Source organism: Cinclus cinclus, chromosome 2 (assembly GCF_963662255.1).
Source record: "Cinclus cinclus chromosome 2, bCinCin1.1, whole genome shotgun sequence".
Lineage (NCBI taxonomy): Eukaryota > Metazoa > Chordata > Aves > Passeriformes > Cinclidae > Cinclus > Cinclus cinclus.
Window position 1 is genome coordinate 90,473,441 of NC_085047.1, and position 17,946 is coordinate 90,491,386.

The window sequence follows — 17,946 nt, forward strand, 5'->3', positions numbered from 1 at the left end:
ATAGCAAGTACAACATTTGAATATTTGCTATTTAAGCAGAAGCACTTTCTCTTGTTTGCTTTACGGGTTACCTGTGTCAATGTTTCAATGAAAAAACATAAAAAAAAAGCAAAAACAAAAACTGATTAGAGAGTGGTGCTGGACAATAGATAAAGTTTAAAGACATACACTTCATTGTGGCCGCTTCATTGCTGTACATGAAATTTAAAATTGCCAATAGCATACTGTTCGGAAACTATGGTGATGTAAGCAGTGTTTCTTGAGATTTTCAATTGCACCTTTGAAAATTTGCATGAATGAAATAAATTAGAAGCTGTGCAAAAAATTCTAGGAATGCTTTCACAGAAGGAAGTACAGCTGAAATGTATCAATCTTTTGTTTCCATCAATAATATAGCACATTAGGTAAGATACATTTCTCACCATAAACCTTCACTCATGTATGTTCAGTTAAGGACTGGGCAGTGCCTTCAAACAGCAGTGGGTTTATACCACCTTCATTAACTATTCAAATAGCTTTATTATCAATGTTAGCAAAAACATGGTATCTTTTCTGTTCTTGCTTCTATTCTTTAAGAATATTATTCTTAAATAAAAAAAATCTGGTTTTGGTGTTGATTAGAAGCAAGCCAGAGACACTGTTGGTGACATAGTCACCTAAAAGATATTATCATACTCTGTAAATGCAGGGAAATTCTGTGTATTACTACCAAATCAAATAAATTGCAGCAGAAAAGTTTGTATGAACATTCTGCAAATTATCCTTAGGTGATAAAGTATCTTATCAGCCAATACAGTTTGGTCATTTGGGAGCTTGGATTTAAGTTGCAGAGAGAGGAGGGAAATGACATTAGCTATTTTTTAAAGCATAACTAATTTATACATTTCTCCAAGACAAAGGGTAATGTTTTTCACTACCCTTTCCCCCCAAAGGTTTTGATTGCAGCAAAAATGTCTTTTCACCTCATTTTCTCATAGCTCTTATGACTGAGGGAAATGTGACAGACTAGCTTCCTTGTCATGATTTGCCTTGATGTTTTTTACATAACCTTTCATTCCAATGTTTTCAAGTTGCCTTACAATCGAATAAAACTAATCCCTACCTAGTGCTTAGAGCTTAAAAGACAAATGCTTAAAATAATGTTTGAATACTTTCTGTTCCTATGTTCTTTCAATTAAGAGAATACAAATTTTATTTTTCAGGCCATGATTTCAAAATTATGATAAATCAGATCATTGGTGCAGGTCCCAAACTGCTGGCCTGCGAAATAGGAGCTATGTGTTGGGTAGTGTAATGTATGAGCATGCATTTGTGTATACAAAGCTCTACTAATTGTTAAATATGGAATCTTCACATTCACAGATGACATTTCCATGATGAGCTGAAAAAGCATAGTAGTTTTTGTGGTACTAACTTTAAGTTAAGCATTTCAAATATATTCTGTTGCATTTCTTTCTGCTATGTCACGCTAATTCCCACCATATATTTAAAACCAGATTTTGAAGTCATTGCCTAAATCAAACTGCACAATAATTTCTAAGAAAGAAGAGGGGATTTTTTCTCCCTTTCATTGTCCCAGGCTGGCAGCAATCCTCTTTTGCCTGTAGCCTAAACTATCTAGGCACACTCTCAAGACACATTGCAGAAAAGTTACTCTCTGACACTGTCTGCTTTGAGCTTCTCCTTACAGTCAACACATTAAAGACTTCTCTTCTTTTGATATGTGAGCATTGCCTTGGGATATGCTGGTCACATAATTTTCTCTCAATAGGTAATGATTTCCCATCTTCTGCCTTGTTCCAAGTTGGGATTATTAGAGAAGGGAAAGGCTAGTCCTATTGCCTTTAAAACATAGTTTTCTGGGGCTTATGATGTATCTTGCATCAAAAGGGAAATATGACAAGCCTACTGAATATCATCTAAAATCTCTTTCCTGTCTTCAAAGACCTCCAACCCACACAACCTTTCTTCATATAAAATGCATCTGCTGTTCTCAAGCTCATTTTCAGCACTCTTTTGACACTTATTTTCTGCAATCTTTTTATTCCATCATGAAATAATGTTTTATCACTTGCAGGATGCTGTGAAAAGGAGTACTCAAGTGTTACAGTCTTCCAGATAGCCAAAACCTTATGGTAATTCAAGACACAATTCAAAGTAGTACTGGAGGGAACAAGAAAGCAGCCATTCACAACGGAAGTCCCAAATGACTCTTTCAACCTGAATCAATTCACTTCCTTCAAGGGATATGTGTGAAATTTGGTGCTATGACAAGAGGCTGCCAGACCCTGCAAGCCCAAGCACACCTCAGTATAAGAGACATGCTTAAGTACTTTTCTATAACCACTCCAAAGACTGTCATGACCACTTGCCCAGCAATGAAGGAGCTCTGTGACACTGTGAAGTATTTCTCCTTGTCAAGCTCTGAACTCTTTAAACAGACATTCTAATTACATTCAGGAACAATTTCTCCTGTGTCTAGTCCGGAAACGATTTTGAAGAGGCATCTGCTGGGGAGGCCTGCCCTGATCTCCTATGAAAGTCAAACTCATTCTCTTTTCCCAGAAAAGAGAGAAAAATCACAAACCTGTAGAGGAGGAGATGTCTAAAATGTAGTCAAGAGATTTCAGGGAATCTCCTGTAAAATACAATACCCCAGAGCAAGCACACTATTTGCCACTGTCTAGGGTTATCCTGGCTTGCTTAGACAGGCTCTAGAGTGCAAATGGTAATAAATGTCCTTAGAAGTTTAAGAGGGTACTCTAAGAATGAGTAAAGGAGAACTGCCATAATGGATTCCCTAATTACTGCTACCTCTCATGTCTCAGTCCTATTAATCAACTAATTTATTGGGAAAAATGTTGGATGACTGCGAGGTCTAGTCAGCACCCTTGTTATTTTGTTGTGACTCTGTTACTGTTTTTTATAAGACTGCAGGAGGACAAAAATTGTGAGGAAATATTGGCCTTCGTGTTCCAGGGAAAGTTTCTTTTCTTGAGTCTGCATATTTTGCAACCATGGAGGGGAGAAGAAGTAAAGCCTGTGTTTCTGATCTCTTCTGTATCAATACAGTAACCGTGCCTCGTATGTATTCCTGCTGAGAAAATATGCTGCTGTTCTTCATGAAAAGACCAAAGATTTATATGTCTTGACTTTGAACTGTGCACATCAATTCCAGCTCATGACTTCAATAGATACATCAGTTAGAAGCCTTTGAAAATGGTCAGCTGGAGGCAGCAGATATTCCCAGGTTCAATCAAACAGGAGCCAATCACAGGCATTTTGGGCATTTAAAGTCAGTGTGACTTCCTCTATGCTGTGCCACTAAACCATTTCATTTATGAATTAGACATAGATGATCCTGCCCAACTCCATACTATCCATGCTTTTAGTCCACTGAGAAATCAGATGTCTCGCATGAAACTAGAAGTTGACTTGTAGATAAATACTATGGTGCAATGTCAGGGCTGCCATTTAATTCTGATCAAATTATGCCTTTTAAAAAGAGAACAGAAACAATTTATCTAGCAAAAATCAAGTTCTTCACAGAAGACTCCATTGTCTACATTACCATTTTTATGTCAATGATTTGATGATCAGTCTTTTTGTTATAAAACACTTTCTCATGCAAAAATGTACAATCAATCATTTCTGTTTCCATTGCACACTGACATTTATTAGTACCTTTTATATGCAGTTTCCATGAATAGTGTTATAGCCAGATGAAAGGAAGAGCTGACTTGAACTTCTAGCTCACTAATTCTTCACAGATTAGCACTGTCAGCACTGATGGATGAAGGGAGAGATCTATCAGAATAGATGTGAGGGGTTTTGCTCCTGCTTTGTAAATCATGCAGGAAATCCCAGTGTAAACTAAGCCTCTGCCTTTCACAAAAGTTAAAACATCACAAGCAAAGCAATAACCCCCCAGTTAAATTGGCTTTTTGTTTCTGCTGATCAAATTTCATATAATCCTTCCCACTTGTTTTGTCTACTGTTGCACTAGTCATGAAAGCCCTTCAGATTTATTAAAAGAACATAAAAGTAGAACAGAACAAATTAAAACAGACCAGAAATTCATGAGCAGGGAAAAGTGCACTGTTAGTGATGACAATTCCCATGGAAGGCATGTGGGTGCAGAACAGTCTCTAGAATGATTCTGTTTTTTACAACTGGACACCAACAGACTGCACAGTGTTATAATGCCCTTTAAGCTATATTTCCAAGGAAAAGTTATCTCTTTTCTTCCTCAGTAAAGTAAAGGCAGAAGTTTAATTTCGTGTATCTGGTATAGATACAACAGCAACTGGAGCTCTCACTGGTGGTCTGTGAAGTGGGAATCTGTAATATATATATATATATATAAATTTTTTTTTTAATGTAAATGTCCCCTCTTAACTCCCATGGCTGCATACCTGCCTTCTTACATGTTTTTCACCTTGATACTACTTCAGGGTGGGCCCTTTACCCTAGGCAGGGACACAGAGGTCCAGTCTTTAAATGAAAGCTGGCAGATGTATATTTTGAGACTCGGTCCTACAGCTTTATAACTTTTACCTGATATAGGATGTAGTTTCATCTTCTGAGAGTTTTTCTTGTTCTCATCCCTGAGACCATAATGCGGTCACCTACAAAGAAGCACCTGGGTCAGGCAGAATTCCAGGAACAGTTTTTCATTAAAAAGAGGTATAGATGTATTTAAAAATATACATGAATTCTCATCATCCATTAGAGGAAATCACAAGGCCTCTGGTCTCTCATTCGTTAGATCTTAAACAGTGCCAGACACATCTCAATTTTGCTTTAAATAAACTATCAAATGCTGATTGTTGGAATAAATGAACTGTAATTTCTGTAATTTTTAGTGAGATTGATAGAACATGGCAAAGAAGAGGTAACAGAAAGATTTTGCTTATTAAAGCCAGCCAGGGAAGGCTTGGAGGAGATAATTTTCTCTGTGAATAATATCTGTGTAAATAAGGGAACAAAGATCAGTGAATAAGTTTCCCCTTGGGAAGAAGAAAAGCTCTTTAAGCACAATAACTGGCTCTGAATAAATTTAGACTGGAAACAGTACATCTCCTACCACTAGGTCAGTGCTGTTGTAGAACAAGCTCCAGCTAGAGCAAAGTAATTAATGGGACAAAGCTAGATGACCCCTTTTTGAAGACATTATCATGGCCAGTACTGACACAGTGTAGATATTTTAAAGAGGGTCCTTCCAGTCCCATATTCTTCAGAGCAGTGCCCTAAGATGGGACCTGTCTCTACCCAAAAGGACATTTCTTATTTAGTCCTTTAAGGTCAGAACACTCAGCACAAAAGTGCAAATGTTAAGTCTAAAACTCTCAGGTTAAAATAAGACAGGATATGGGCTAAATTTTCTCTTAACAAACCTAATTTTGTGACAGAATTATTATTGCTTCTGATGGAATTCCTCTTTGTCTGAGGATGTATGATTGGAAAAAAAAATCAATATTAAAGGTTATTAGAGCTTTATTATTGTCCTAAAATAAGTCTCATAAGGAGACAATTGGAGAAATAACATGTAAGTTCTCTCATTTTTAATAGTTGTCTCCCTTTACTTTCCTGAATGACTTTTCAAGTATTTCTGACTTAGGCTTCTCCTAATTGTCCCTTGAAAATTCGAGGACATGTGGCTGCATTAATTTTTAAAATATAATGGGTCCTGTATTGTGTGCTTGTAGTTTGTGCTGCAAAGAGGGAAAGGGGAAGGAAATTTCAGAGTGTCTTATGATTCTGTGCACTATTATGTCTTTCTTGATGATTCATTGATATGGTCTGCTACTTGTTGAATGGTTTATTAAATGCCTTTCAGCCCATGTTGCATAGGCACATCAATCAGTACAGACACTTCAGGTGCCATCAGCTCTGCAAAGAGGGTCTGAGTAATGAAGACCCTTCTTCTGGTGTGAATGCAGAGAAAGGGAAATCATTGTTCAATCCCCTTTTCCAGCTAGAGGTTGGCTCTTGACTTGCTTGTTATCATGGTTACTGACAGCCTTTAGACAAGAAGCTTAGTACTTGTTTTGTCTTGCAATAGGGGTTTCTATGGCTGAGGTTAAACCGAGGGGCAAAAAGTTGTCCAGGCATAATGAGATCTGTCCCAATGTCACAGTCAACCTCTCATAAAGAGACTTAATCATAGAATCACAGAATAATTGAGATTGGAAAAGACCTATAAAATCATTGGTTCACAACCATTAATGCAGCACCACCATATTCACCTTTCAACTAAATCCCTAGGACATATTCATATGCCTTTTGAACACTTTCAGAAGTGTCAGTTCTGCCACCTCCCTGAGAAGCCTGACCCTGGTGCACCTTGAGAATATTTTCTCTTGTCTTCTTAATACAGCACATCATAATTCTTCAAACTTCTTCTTTGTAAAATACCCAGGGATGGTGCATACCAGATTCCCCCAGGGTCAGTTCAGCCAAATGACCAAGATGTGCAGCCTCAGCACACAGGTTGAAGGCTACAGAACAGCTAGTGCAGATACAACCAATATCACCATGGAGATCTCACAGTTGTTTCCATGGCATTTACTGGTATTCTCAATTCTTCATGAGTAGTGAATAGAAACGTAAAAGACAGGCATTCTACTTTACAGGAAGAGAAAAGGAAAACATGCTGCACACTTTAAATCCACTATTCAAGAGATTACTTTTAAATCTCTATATTAGCTGTAAAATAGCTTTTTATCAAGCAGTGAATCTCTTCTGTTATTCATTTTTACATCATGGTTTACTGTCCTATGTCTATACCTAAGAATAATTACTAGCAGGAGTTTTGTTCGGGCTTTAGTCACATGCTAAATAAATGAAACTGGATTTAAGCGTAGGAAAAATCTGTTTTACTGTGAAGACTGATCAAACAGTGGAGAATATTTTGCAGAGTGCAGTTGCCCAGCGGAGTAGCCATCCCTGGAAATGTTCAAATCCTGACAGTATATAACCCTGGGTAACTGGGTCCAGTTGACCCTTTCATCAGGGGATTGAAATAGAAGACCTCGAGAAGTGTCTTCTAGCCCCAGCAATTCCGTGATTGCAATATCCAAGCAGATACATAAGAAGGTGTACCACTAGACACTAAACTACAAAGTACCAGGATTTTTTTTTTACTGATGTGAGTGGAAATTAAATAAGATCATGGGTGGTTTGCAGCCTTGACGAGAAAGTCTGAGGTGTGCTTGGTGCTATAAATGTAGTGTTAATAAAACCCCCCTTTCTGTGAGATCCATTTTTGTTTTTAATAGTTAAGGGGCAATTCACACCTTTTAGATTGAACTGCATGCATTTTCCTTTATTGATAATCTCCATATTTTTATGTAACACCAGTATATACCAATACATAGCATTTTCTAAGAGAAACAATGGCTTTTATCACTTAGATAAAAGAGAGATGATTTTGTTTCTTAGAGGAGAAACAAGTGCAAGAGCGAGAAGTGTATCATACATAATATGTTGGTTTTGTAAAATAATTAATAGAAGACTCAGAACATATATTTTTGGCAATATATCAGCATTAGACTTTTACATTTTGCCATCCTCTTTCTTTCTCAGTGGATTTTCAACTGCAAAGCAGTTTTGCAAAAGCAAAAAATACCCCAACCTTCTTGAATAAATAGCTAATCAAAACTTAGTCTTAAAAGAAATACGAGTTTGCTGGAATTTTTTCTGCTGAAAGCTGAATTGTCTGACATCTGTTGTTCTATTCTCTGTTAGCTAAGAATGAAAAGTCTTTTATTATTTACTGGTCTGATCTTTGGAATGGTTCACAAAACATGTTTGATAAATAATGATAGCTTCTAGGGGAAAAATTAGATTTGGTTCATTGCTAGTTTTAAAATCACAGTGCATTAGAATAAGGCCAATATAATAGCTTTGTCAGAGTGTTTTCCTTCTCTTTTGGAGCTCTCCTAGGGTATTTTAGCTGGTATTAAATTGTTCCTTTCAGAATTTATAGCAAATTTCAAAGGCATTTAAATCAAACCCGGATAATGGGTATTAACCCTGTTTTACACCATTCAAACATTGTAATGTCTAATATTGAGCGTGTCTTGCACAGGTGGAACATGGATTTGAAAGTTATATGAGCTTTTACAGTTTCTATTGAAAATCTAGAACTTTTGATAGGCTGTTCAAGGTCAAAGAAAGGGTAAAAAGTTGTGAATGCATTTTAAGTTCTTAATATAAGAACTGTTAACATTCAAACCCAAGAGCAGTAAAATGTTCTCTTAGATTAATTTGCAGCAATTCATTCAAAAAATGAATACTGTGGTGTTATGGACAGTACAAGAAGGTTCAGCACATGCTCAAACATGTCCAGATAAGGGCAACAAGGCTGGTGAAGTGTCTGGAGCACAAGTCCTATATGGAGTGTCTGAGGGAGCTGGGGTTGTTCACCCTGGAGAGAAGAAGGCTCAAGGGGGACCTTCTCACCTGAAAGGAGGCTGAAGCCAGGTGGGATCAGTCTCTTCACTCAGGCAACAAGTGACAGGACAAGAGGACATAGTCTTGAGCTGTGCAGCGGAGGATTAGGCTGGATATTAGGACAAAATTCTTCACAGAAAGGGTGATTGGGCTGCCCAGGGAGATGGTGCAGTCACCACTGGAGGTGTTTAAGAATTAAAGACTGGATGTGGTATTGAGTGCCATGGTCAATTGACAAAGTGGTATGGGGTCATGGGTTGGATTTGATGATCTCAGAGGTATTTTCCAATCTGGTTAATTCTGTGATTCTGTGATAGATATTACCATGGCTAGATATTTCTTCAAATTGTTTCTAGATTTATAAATATTTCCAAATTTCTGTTACATCACCACACTGCAGTGCATGCCATGTCACTTGACTGGCCAAGAATGTACTATATGTTACCATAGCAATGTTAGTGCTCTGTCAATATCTTAAATTTCTCTAGTTTTACATAGTGACAGATTCACTGTCTGCACTGTGTATTTCATGCTGTAAGGGCAGTCAGGCCCTGTGATCTTAAGTTCCAGCTATGGTGTTTTCAAGATGTGATGGCTACAACTCAGAAGTCTTGACAGACTAAGAAATTTAGATAAAAATCACAGTTGTTTCTTAAACCATCTTAATCTTTCAAGTCTTTGAAACCAGACTGGAAATTTTTCAGGGTACAATGTTATTTGTAAAATTTGCCTAATTTCTTTCTCTTCTTATATGTTCTGCTCACATTTCCTCATCTATTAAATATCTTCCCAAAATAACTGGAATGGCAAACATATATGGAAGGAACGATTAAAGACACAGACTTGACCTGCATTTGGAAATTCCAAGAAGTGATATTTTTTTTTTTACTTGACATTTTAAAAGTTTCTGGTGGACTTCATTCTAGGCTGTGCATGGTTTTTCTCCTCTAAAACACAGAGTGATTCGACAGCAGTGGTTTGCACTGTGATGGGGCATCTAAAAATGGTTGAATGAAAGACTAAAAAATATCACTGTATTTATCTACATCTTTTGGCTAGAAGGAGCCAAAGAAGAATGTAGCTCTGGAAGGGAAAAAAAAAAGCGAGGGGCTCTTCTCTTTATTTCCCATATAAATATCACTCTGAGAGCCCAAAATTAGTTATGTCCTCAGTAGTCCTATTTTTGAAAACACACACACCAGCAGCTTGCAGAGGGTTTGTTAAAACTCTAGGTTTTCTTTATGGGCAAATATTCTCCCCTTAGAAACGCCAAATGCACTCTGTGTCAAAGGCTCCCTCTGATCCATCTGCATAGAACTGTGGCATTACTGTCTTTCCAAATCTATTGTCCACAGTCAAAAACACATGTGCTAGAGAATTTCCCAAAAAAAAACCCCAAAAAACAAAAACCACTGCATAACAAAACTTTAACCTTATAGGTTGTTCAGCAATTCAAAAACTCAAAGAATGAAATAGTGCTTTGAATGGTGATCAGAATGCGGAAATCTAGAAAGCAGATCAACTTTCATTTTCATTATTTCTTCATTGATATAATTAACCATATATATATATGTACACATACACACACACACACACATACACACACACTTGGGAATTTTTTGGGTAAAAAAATCAGCTGCACTCTACTTACATTCCCAAATGTAAGTAAATTTCACTCTCACTACATGAAATGTGTAGCTTCTTTTAAACAGTTTTGTGCAAAATCTGAATCATGTCATCAAGAATTTTTTTTAGGAAATAATGTGGAACTTGAACTGTCTTTTCATGCAGAGTCTGATACTACGCATCAATGCACCTCTTTCAGGAGAAAAGCTTGCTACCTCCTATTGTAACCATTATTAATATAATACGAAAATTAGAATGTTAGCCGTTACAGCCATTTTAAAAGTACCTGTTAGGAAGGCAGATGAAGCTATGACAAACATTTTAAGAAGTATCTTCAACTTACCTGCAAGTTTATGATAAAGTGTTACTAAATACCTAACACTAAACAATCAGAAGTAAAAATTCTAGTGCTCTGCACTACAAGCTCATCTCCCTAATTGATCATCTAGTGTTTTCAATCTCTGTTTCATCAACTGAAAGAGCCACAAAAGGCTCCCTGAATATCAACTCCTTGCAAATTATCCGGCTTCATAGCAGGTGACAAGAGAAATAAAAACACATTCTGCTTTGTCTCATCTTTAATATCCCAGTCAGATAATTCTCTTTTTTATATATATATCACTGCACAGTGTCAGTAGGAGAATATTCTGATGTCAGCAAATGATTCCTTAATGGGGATCTGATAAGCACTCTATCTGTATTCGATTTGCACGTAAATGGTGCCATTTTTCAAGTGCCAAACAGTACACTCTACTTAATTGGGATGTGCTTAATCAGAAAAATCATTTAATGGGACATTGTTTTGGGAACCTGTTTAAGACCAGTGATAATTAAAAGCAGTGGGTGTTGATTAATGGTGACGGCAATTCTGCATATCAGGACTCTCTCTAATTATTTGGTCTTGGTGATGCCTTTTGTGTCTCACTCTCCTGCCAAGTCACTCAGTTTGCTTCTCTAAGAACTGATTTCACTCTCTGCAGCAGAAACAGAAGGATCAGTAACCAGATCATTCATGTCTGTTTCCATAAGTCAAGGATTCTTTACAAGTAATGTTTCTGATTTGTCACTTAACACCACAATAATAATTCTGAAGTTGTTTGAGAAAGCATTCAGGCCAAATGACACTTGCTTTTGCATCTTGCTAATTAATGGTGGTCAGAAATGGTGAAGTTTATTGGGAAAATAGATTATTTTCATAAGAAAAAATTGCATCTCCTGCAATAAAGACGATACTGAAATTTGGCATTTACAGCTTTAAATGCTGTGACTTAAAACCAGACAAAACTGAGATACATATATCCAACTATTTAAGAAAAGGTAGCACTCTCCCCTGCAAATCTTTCATCACTTTTTGCTTAGCTGAGGTCTACAAGGGAAGGAACAAACTGCAGAAACACAGGACAGCTGAGCTGAGTTTCCCTTTGTTCTGTGATAGTCTAGCTGGTCCCCAGTAATCACTATAGTATTTTGTGGCATGTCAAAGCTGCCCCAGACAGCACTAAAGACTACTTGAAAAGTTCACCATATGCACACCAAAATACAGGTGTGGGACAATGTTGACCAGCTGTGTTTCACTGTCTCAGTTCCATGTGAGTATGTGTCTTGGTTTGAAAAACAGATGTCTGCTAAGGAAGGCAGGAACTTCCTTTGAAATAGCAGATATAAACCCTCTCCCTCTGAATTATTATAATTTTGAAATTAAGGGGCTCTCAGGTGAAGATATGGGAATAGGAATATCAGTTCTTTACTAGTGTGTGTAAATATTTAAAAAAAAACAACAAATCACAAATTAATAGAAAAAAATAAAATAAAATGCAGTAGTACAAAAAATCACTGGCAAAGTCAGAATCCAGCCTGACACCCCATCAGTCAGCGTGTTGGCAGCAGTCTGATTAAATGATGGCTGCAGGCCTCCTGGAGTGACAGATGTGCTTTAGTTGAATCAGTGGTGCTGGAGAAGGGTGTAGTTTCCTCCAAAGGTCTAGTGATGATGTAGGAGAGTCTGGTTATCCTCCAGTGGAAAAAGGCTGTTCTGGTATTTGAAATCTCAGATTATATCTAGGTAGGGATGCTTGGCTCCTCCCCCTGCGTGGGGCATGTCACAATGGGATGATGTAATTTTATCAGTCATGCAGTGAGACTCAATGACCCATTAACAGAAGATATCTCCCTGGGGGAAGGATGGGTTGTGGAAAATATAAAGAGCACTGTCCCACCTGGTTTCAACAGATGGTGATAGAATACACACTTTTGGCTACATCCTGCACTACAATCCAACAGACAAGGAGGTTTTGGCATGAACCTGCTTTGCATACTGTCTTGGGTTGCAATGCTTTCCTCATATTATCAGCCGAAGGAGTAATATTTTTATTTGTTGATGGCAAATAAAGGTTGGGAAGGAGATGCAGGGTTGAATGTTATTAGTGAGGTAGTTGACTGAGGCCAGCTAGCTCTACAGAAGAGAGGACCCAGGCCTTCGTAAGTGAGGACCCAAGCCTTCTTGCACATCTCGGTCTGGGCTTCAAAAGAAATGTCCCAGAAAAATCTGTATTTAGTCCTGCATAGCAATACTTTCTTCAGATATCTAATGAATCAACACTAACCAGTGCAAGAATATGGGCTTCAGTGAAGGTGCCAGAATTATTTAATTGGTTTTACCAATCTTATTCTTGCCTTACCCTCTCCCCTCCCAGAACAACTAATGTGAACCTGCTGAGCCCCATTATAGTGAGTCTTAAAGCGTGGTAGCAAAAAGTCTTCAAAAATTAAGTTCTGAAGAAACTCAAGACGCAGATTCCTGAGAGAAAAAGAGAGACAATGAAAATGCATGTATTGATCCTAAAACACTTTTAAAGTACAAAGAATATTTTTCCTTTATTTAAGGTGAGTAGTAGGGAAAAATAGCAGCTATTAAGGGTTTATTAATGTAGTTTTATTAATTTGGGGTGAAATATTTGCTTTAATAAAATGAAAGGATTTTTGCCTTTGACTTCAAGGAAGACAAGACTTCATCCTTTCTCTTCTTCAGCAATACACAAGCTTTAAAAGGGTGAGAATCATCTTGCTTAACCAATATTTATGTTTGAGACAAATTCCATCTACTGTTAAGAGTAAACGTTTCTAGCATGAGACCAATATGATCTATTTTAGATGTCTATTTTTTTAGATGACTATCTTTAAAAAGGATTAATCATATCCCAGAATTGTTTTTTCAATATCTTCACACTTTCAGTCAAAAGAATATAAATTACTAGCGTCTACATACAACCAGATGAATCCCATCCCAGAGTGCTTGTCTCAATATATTTCCTTTCTTCTTTATGCGAGCATGCAATAAAGGAGATTCTGGTCAAATTAATATATATATATATATATATATATATATATATATATATATATAATTTGGCAAATACATATATTTTGTTGCAATATTCTTCTTTTATCTTACTAATCACTAATAGAATGTGAAAGTTTTTTCATGTGTTTTATTAATTCTGCATTACATTGTGCATTCAACAAACAAAGACAGTAACACAAATCTTGTGGGATTATCTGTAAACACTAAAACAGAAAAATTATCATATTGCTGGTTTGAGGGTGTGTATTCATAATTATTACATTTTTCATGCCGTATCTTGAATGTCTGTTTCATAGACCTAGTTAACCGTAATTTCTCCATCAGTCATTTTATGCTGTAAAGGACTTTAAAGTTCTAAATGTATACCTGATAAAGATTGTATAGATGAATAAAGGCAGAAAGTTTTTCTTTGCTTTATAATAAATATAAAGTCACAGTAGACTTGTGCTTGGCTATCTGAACCACACTTCTGTTTTCTACAGATTTAGTAGAGAAATGTTCCATACTCACAGGAAGAAAAGCAAACAAGGAGGGACTGAGTTGTTGCTGGAAGAGATGTGTTTTCCTTACTGGGCTGTAAGATAGGTTTTCTAACCAACATATTACAAGTTACTAATACACCACTCGCATTACAATTGCATTGCCTCTTTTGGCCTTCTCATCCATACATAATGTTGACCCTTGTGCATTCCAAATTAGTTTGTGCAGTTGCTATTATTGATATTGTCTCCAAACAAAAGTCATTCAGGAATTCTGTTCTTGCTTTCACGTGGGTGTTTCAATCAGATTCTTTGCAGCAAAATCCATTTTTGACAAAAAACATGTGAAGTTGCCCAGCAGCAGTTTCTTTCAGAATGCCAACCAGTTATATTCTTCCTAGTAAAAGAACAAAAAGTGTGCCATAGAAACAACAATGCAGAAAGTGCTTGTTCTTTAATGTGCTTATGTTTGGAATTCCATCATTCTTCAAGTTATTAATTTGTTTGAGTTCATTTCACATAGCCTCACTTCAAGATTTTCCGTACAAAAGTTACCAGTATAGAAGGCATGGTTTTAAGATTTCTAGCATTTTAAGTGACACCTCAAAATGCAGTGTAAATTCAGATGGTTGACAAAGAGAAGAGGGAGTGAAGAGAAGCAGTGCTGTTTTACAGTGTTGCCAAAGCCTCTCTCAAATACAAAGGTAAAAGTGTTTTTGAAAAAAATCTTTAAAACTGTCTTGGAAGGCTCTTTTGTTTCTGAAAGCTGTCAGGACTGCTCAAAAGATATTTCTGGAGAAAAAAAACTAAAAAAAAACACAAAAAACCATTTTGGTTGAGCTTCAAAGCTGGATCTTTGTAAACTTTTGAAACACAAGACCTGAAAATTGTCCATTTCAAATATTATTTAATTTTAACCACAGCTGTTATACGCAGCCTTATGCAGAATGTAGCAGCAGAAAATTGCTCTGCCTTCAGTTTGGCCTCAATTGTCCGGAGGAAAAGAAGTTGTACGAATGGTGGTTGGAGGAGGAGAAATGTGCAAGTCTGGGAGACCATTTCCATGTTGACTTTTGGGAGGGGACCTTGAAGACCAGCCATGTCTGCTGTGCACTGGGGAACATGCAGGTACATAACACAATCAAAATGCTTTGTCAGGAGAGCCAGCAGCCCCTGCATTATCAGTGGAATGCTCATTACCTATGGAGCTTAACACCTTCTGGAGAATCTTTCTTCAGAGCAAAAATTATGAAGGCTATGACTTTCTCATGCACCTAGGCAGATGGGAAAAATCAAAAGAATTTTATATACCTCCCCCTTCCCAATAAAAATCACAATATTTATTGTTTGGGGCTTACCTCTTAAGTACTAGAAGAAGGAGCATCCCTCTAAGTCAACTTGAGTATCTCTGATGGTAGCCTGATGTCTGCCTGGCACACAGGTGGAGACATAGGAATACATGGAGAAGCACAGAGACCTATTACTGCATTTTTAATTGATCTGGACTAGTGTAGTTCTGGAGGGAGCAGAAAAAGTTCCACATCAATCCAATGAAAGGGAAAGCCAGACGTAAAATGTGTGATGACAAGTGTTTACACTGTGGCTGAAGCATGTAATGGTGCATCAAACCTCTATTTGCTATGTTAAAATAGCAGGAAGGAGTTGATTCATTTTATAGTAAGTCATTGTGTGGTTACCAGCTGAGTATAATACCCTGAGGACCAAATTCTGCTTTGGGTCATTTTTTTTTTTATATGGAATTAACCCTTTTTTAAATTGCTACCCTTGAAAATAGAAGTAAAACTTCCATAATCAGAGTCCAGTTGTGTGACTCACACTTTGACTACCAAAACAGATCTTTCACCATAGAGATTGCAATATGGGGTGAAAAAACCCCCCAAAATATAGAGGAAAATATGGAGGTTTTCTTCTACAGGCATCCTTTGTCTCTAAGTACAGGGGAAATGTGGAAGTCCAACTTTGTGTTAATGAGATACTGATTTATAGCAGACTTGTAGAAGGGCAAAAATTCATGCTCTAATTATTGCCAAAACAGTCATCTCCCCTAAAACAAGTGGGGCTCTCTGCATCATCTGAAATAATCAATCTGACTAACAAGAGGTAGCTGCCTTCCACAGCTCAGCCCTGTCCAGGGTGTTCTCCTATCTCTAGGAATAATGGTATCACAAATCTGCATCCCCAAAGCAGTCAAGCAACTGATAAGACATTTGGCTAATCTGTCCAGAGAAAATGGCCTTAAAACAGCCCTGGATGCATCCAGCAGAGCCTGCTCTTCCCTGCTGAGGAGCAGCAGAGGTGAGCAGCTAAGATCCAATACCATGAAGATTTTCTAGACTGAAAGGTTTATACAATGATGCAGAATAGAAAGCTCATGAAAGGTTGTATGAATATTTCCCTTGCCTCCCTTCAGAGACAGAGAATGTGTTAGTGTGGCAATTTGCCTGTTCCTGTATCTAAACTGTTCCATAGAAATTTACTCTTTTTGAGCCTGCTATAATATATGGTACTCAGCAGAGCTCAAATCTCCCTGGAAACACACTGGATTTTCCTGGCTCATAGCCAAGAATGGTGTACATACAGAGGGACAAATTATTAGAAGATATTGGCAAAAATCCTTCACATTTACCTGGGTCCTTTCAGAAATGTGACAGATATCCCTCTTTTGGTAGCTAAGTATAAAGGGCAGGGTTCAGGGGCAAAGATAAGCAGCAGGAGAGAAAAACTTACCACAAAACAAGTGATACGAATCTCTGTTATTTTTTCAGACATCTTTTAGATTGCCTCCACGAGATTTACCAAAAGGCTTTTCTTAGGAAAAGACAGTGCAGACAGTGCTTTACACACCATACCCTCGAAAGTGAAAGTTTTCTGAGGTCTCTGGAAAAGCCCAAGCCCCATTTCTCAGCTTGATAAGGCCAGTGAAATCTATGTAGGCATTTTTTGTGTGTGTTTTAAACCGTGACACATTTTTTGCTGTTTATTGAACCTGTAAGGGGCAGAAGATCACATTTTTTGGCTCCACACCACAGTCATCTTGGTACAGCTGATGCCCGTGTCAAGTAAATGCTTATTTTTCACTCCTCCCATTTACCTGCCAAGAAAGAACAGAAAAAACTTGGCAGAGTGTGTAGCACCCAGGCCCTGAAAGGCAGAGTCATGCCCTGGTTTAGCCTGTGAACATAACCCAGCCCCATAGAGAGGTAATTATGTTTTGGGAGCTCAGCAGACTGTGCATAATTATACTCTAAGGAGGATTACTGCCTTGTATGAATAATACCATGATGCAATGGCAAACGCAGAGTGTATGCCTCAAACCTGCAGTCCAGGCTGTGTGACAGACCCCTCCCAGACCACCCTGCCTGCTGCACAGATTAGGCATCTCCACAGGAAGAACGCCCTGCATGAGTCAGTTTCCCATACAGACCTCACTTTTTCAGAGACAGGTAATAAATGAAGTTTTTACTCCATTCAGGAGACAGAGAAGTAAAAACTTGCTAGTCAAAGAAGTAAGATTTTTGAATGTGAAAAGGAGAAATACATTGCTTGCACTGCCTGCAGCTTAATCTGGACTGAGTCATCCTTTCCAGTTTCTCTCTTCCCAGCTTCTCTGCCAAAAGACCTAGACAGTGATTCTGGGATCCAAAACAGCTTTCTGCTAAACCTGACACACCAAACAAACAGCTTAGCATTGTAAAACCTGTGCATACAGGCAACAGCACGCAAAGCTGTGCCCCTGGGCATGGGCAGTTATGTATGAGATTATTTCGGGCTTCCGCCTCTCAGGGCAATTCAGCAAAGCCACCTCCTGTCCACCAACCATGGAGCACACAGAAACCCAAGGAGATCTTTCGGTGCTCTGTGGAAATGAGCTGATGGTAGGAGGTGACTGCAGCCTGCAGGAGATCCATTTGACTCAATTAAATAGAGAGGCAAGACAGTAATGGCCTTGTTTGCCCTGCTTAGCTGCTGGTTTACTTTGGGCTCCAGCCCCTCTGTTGTAGCCAG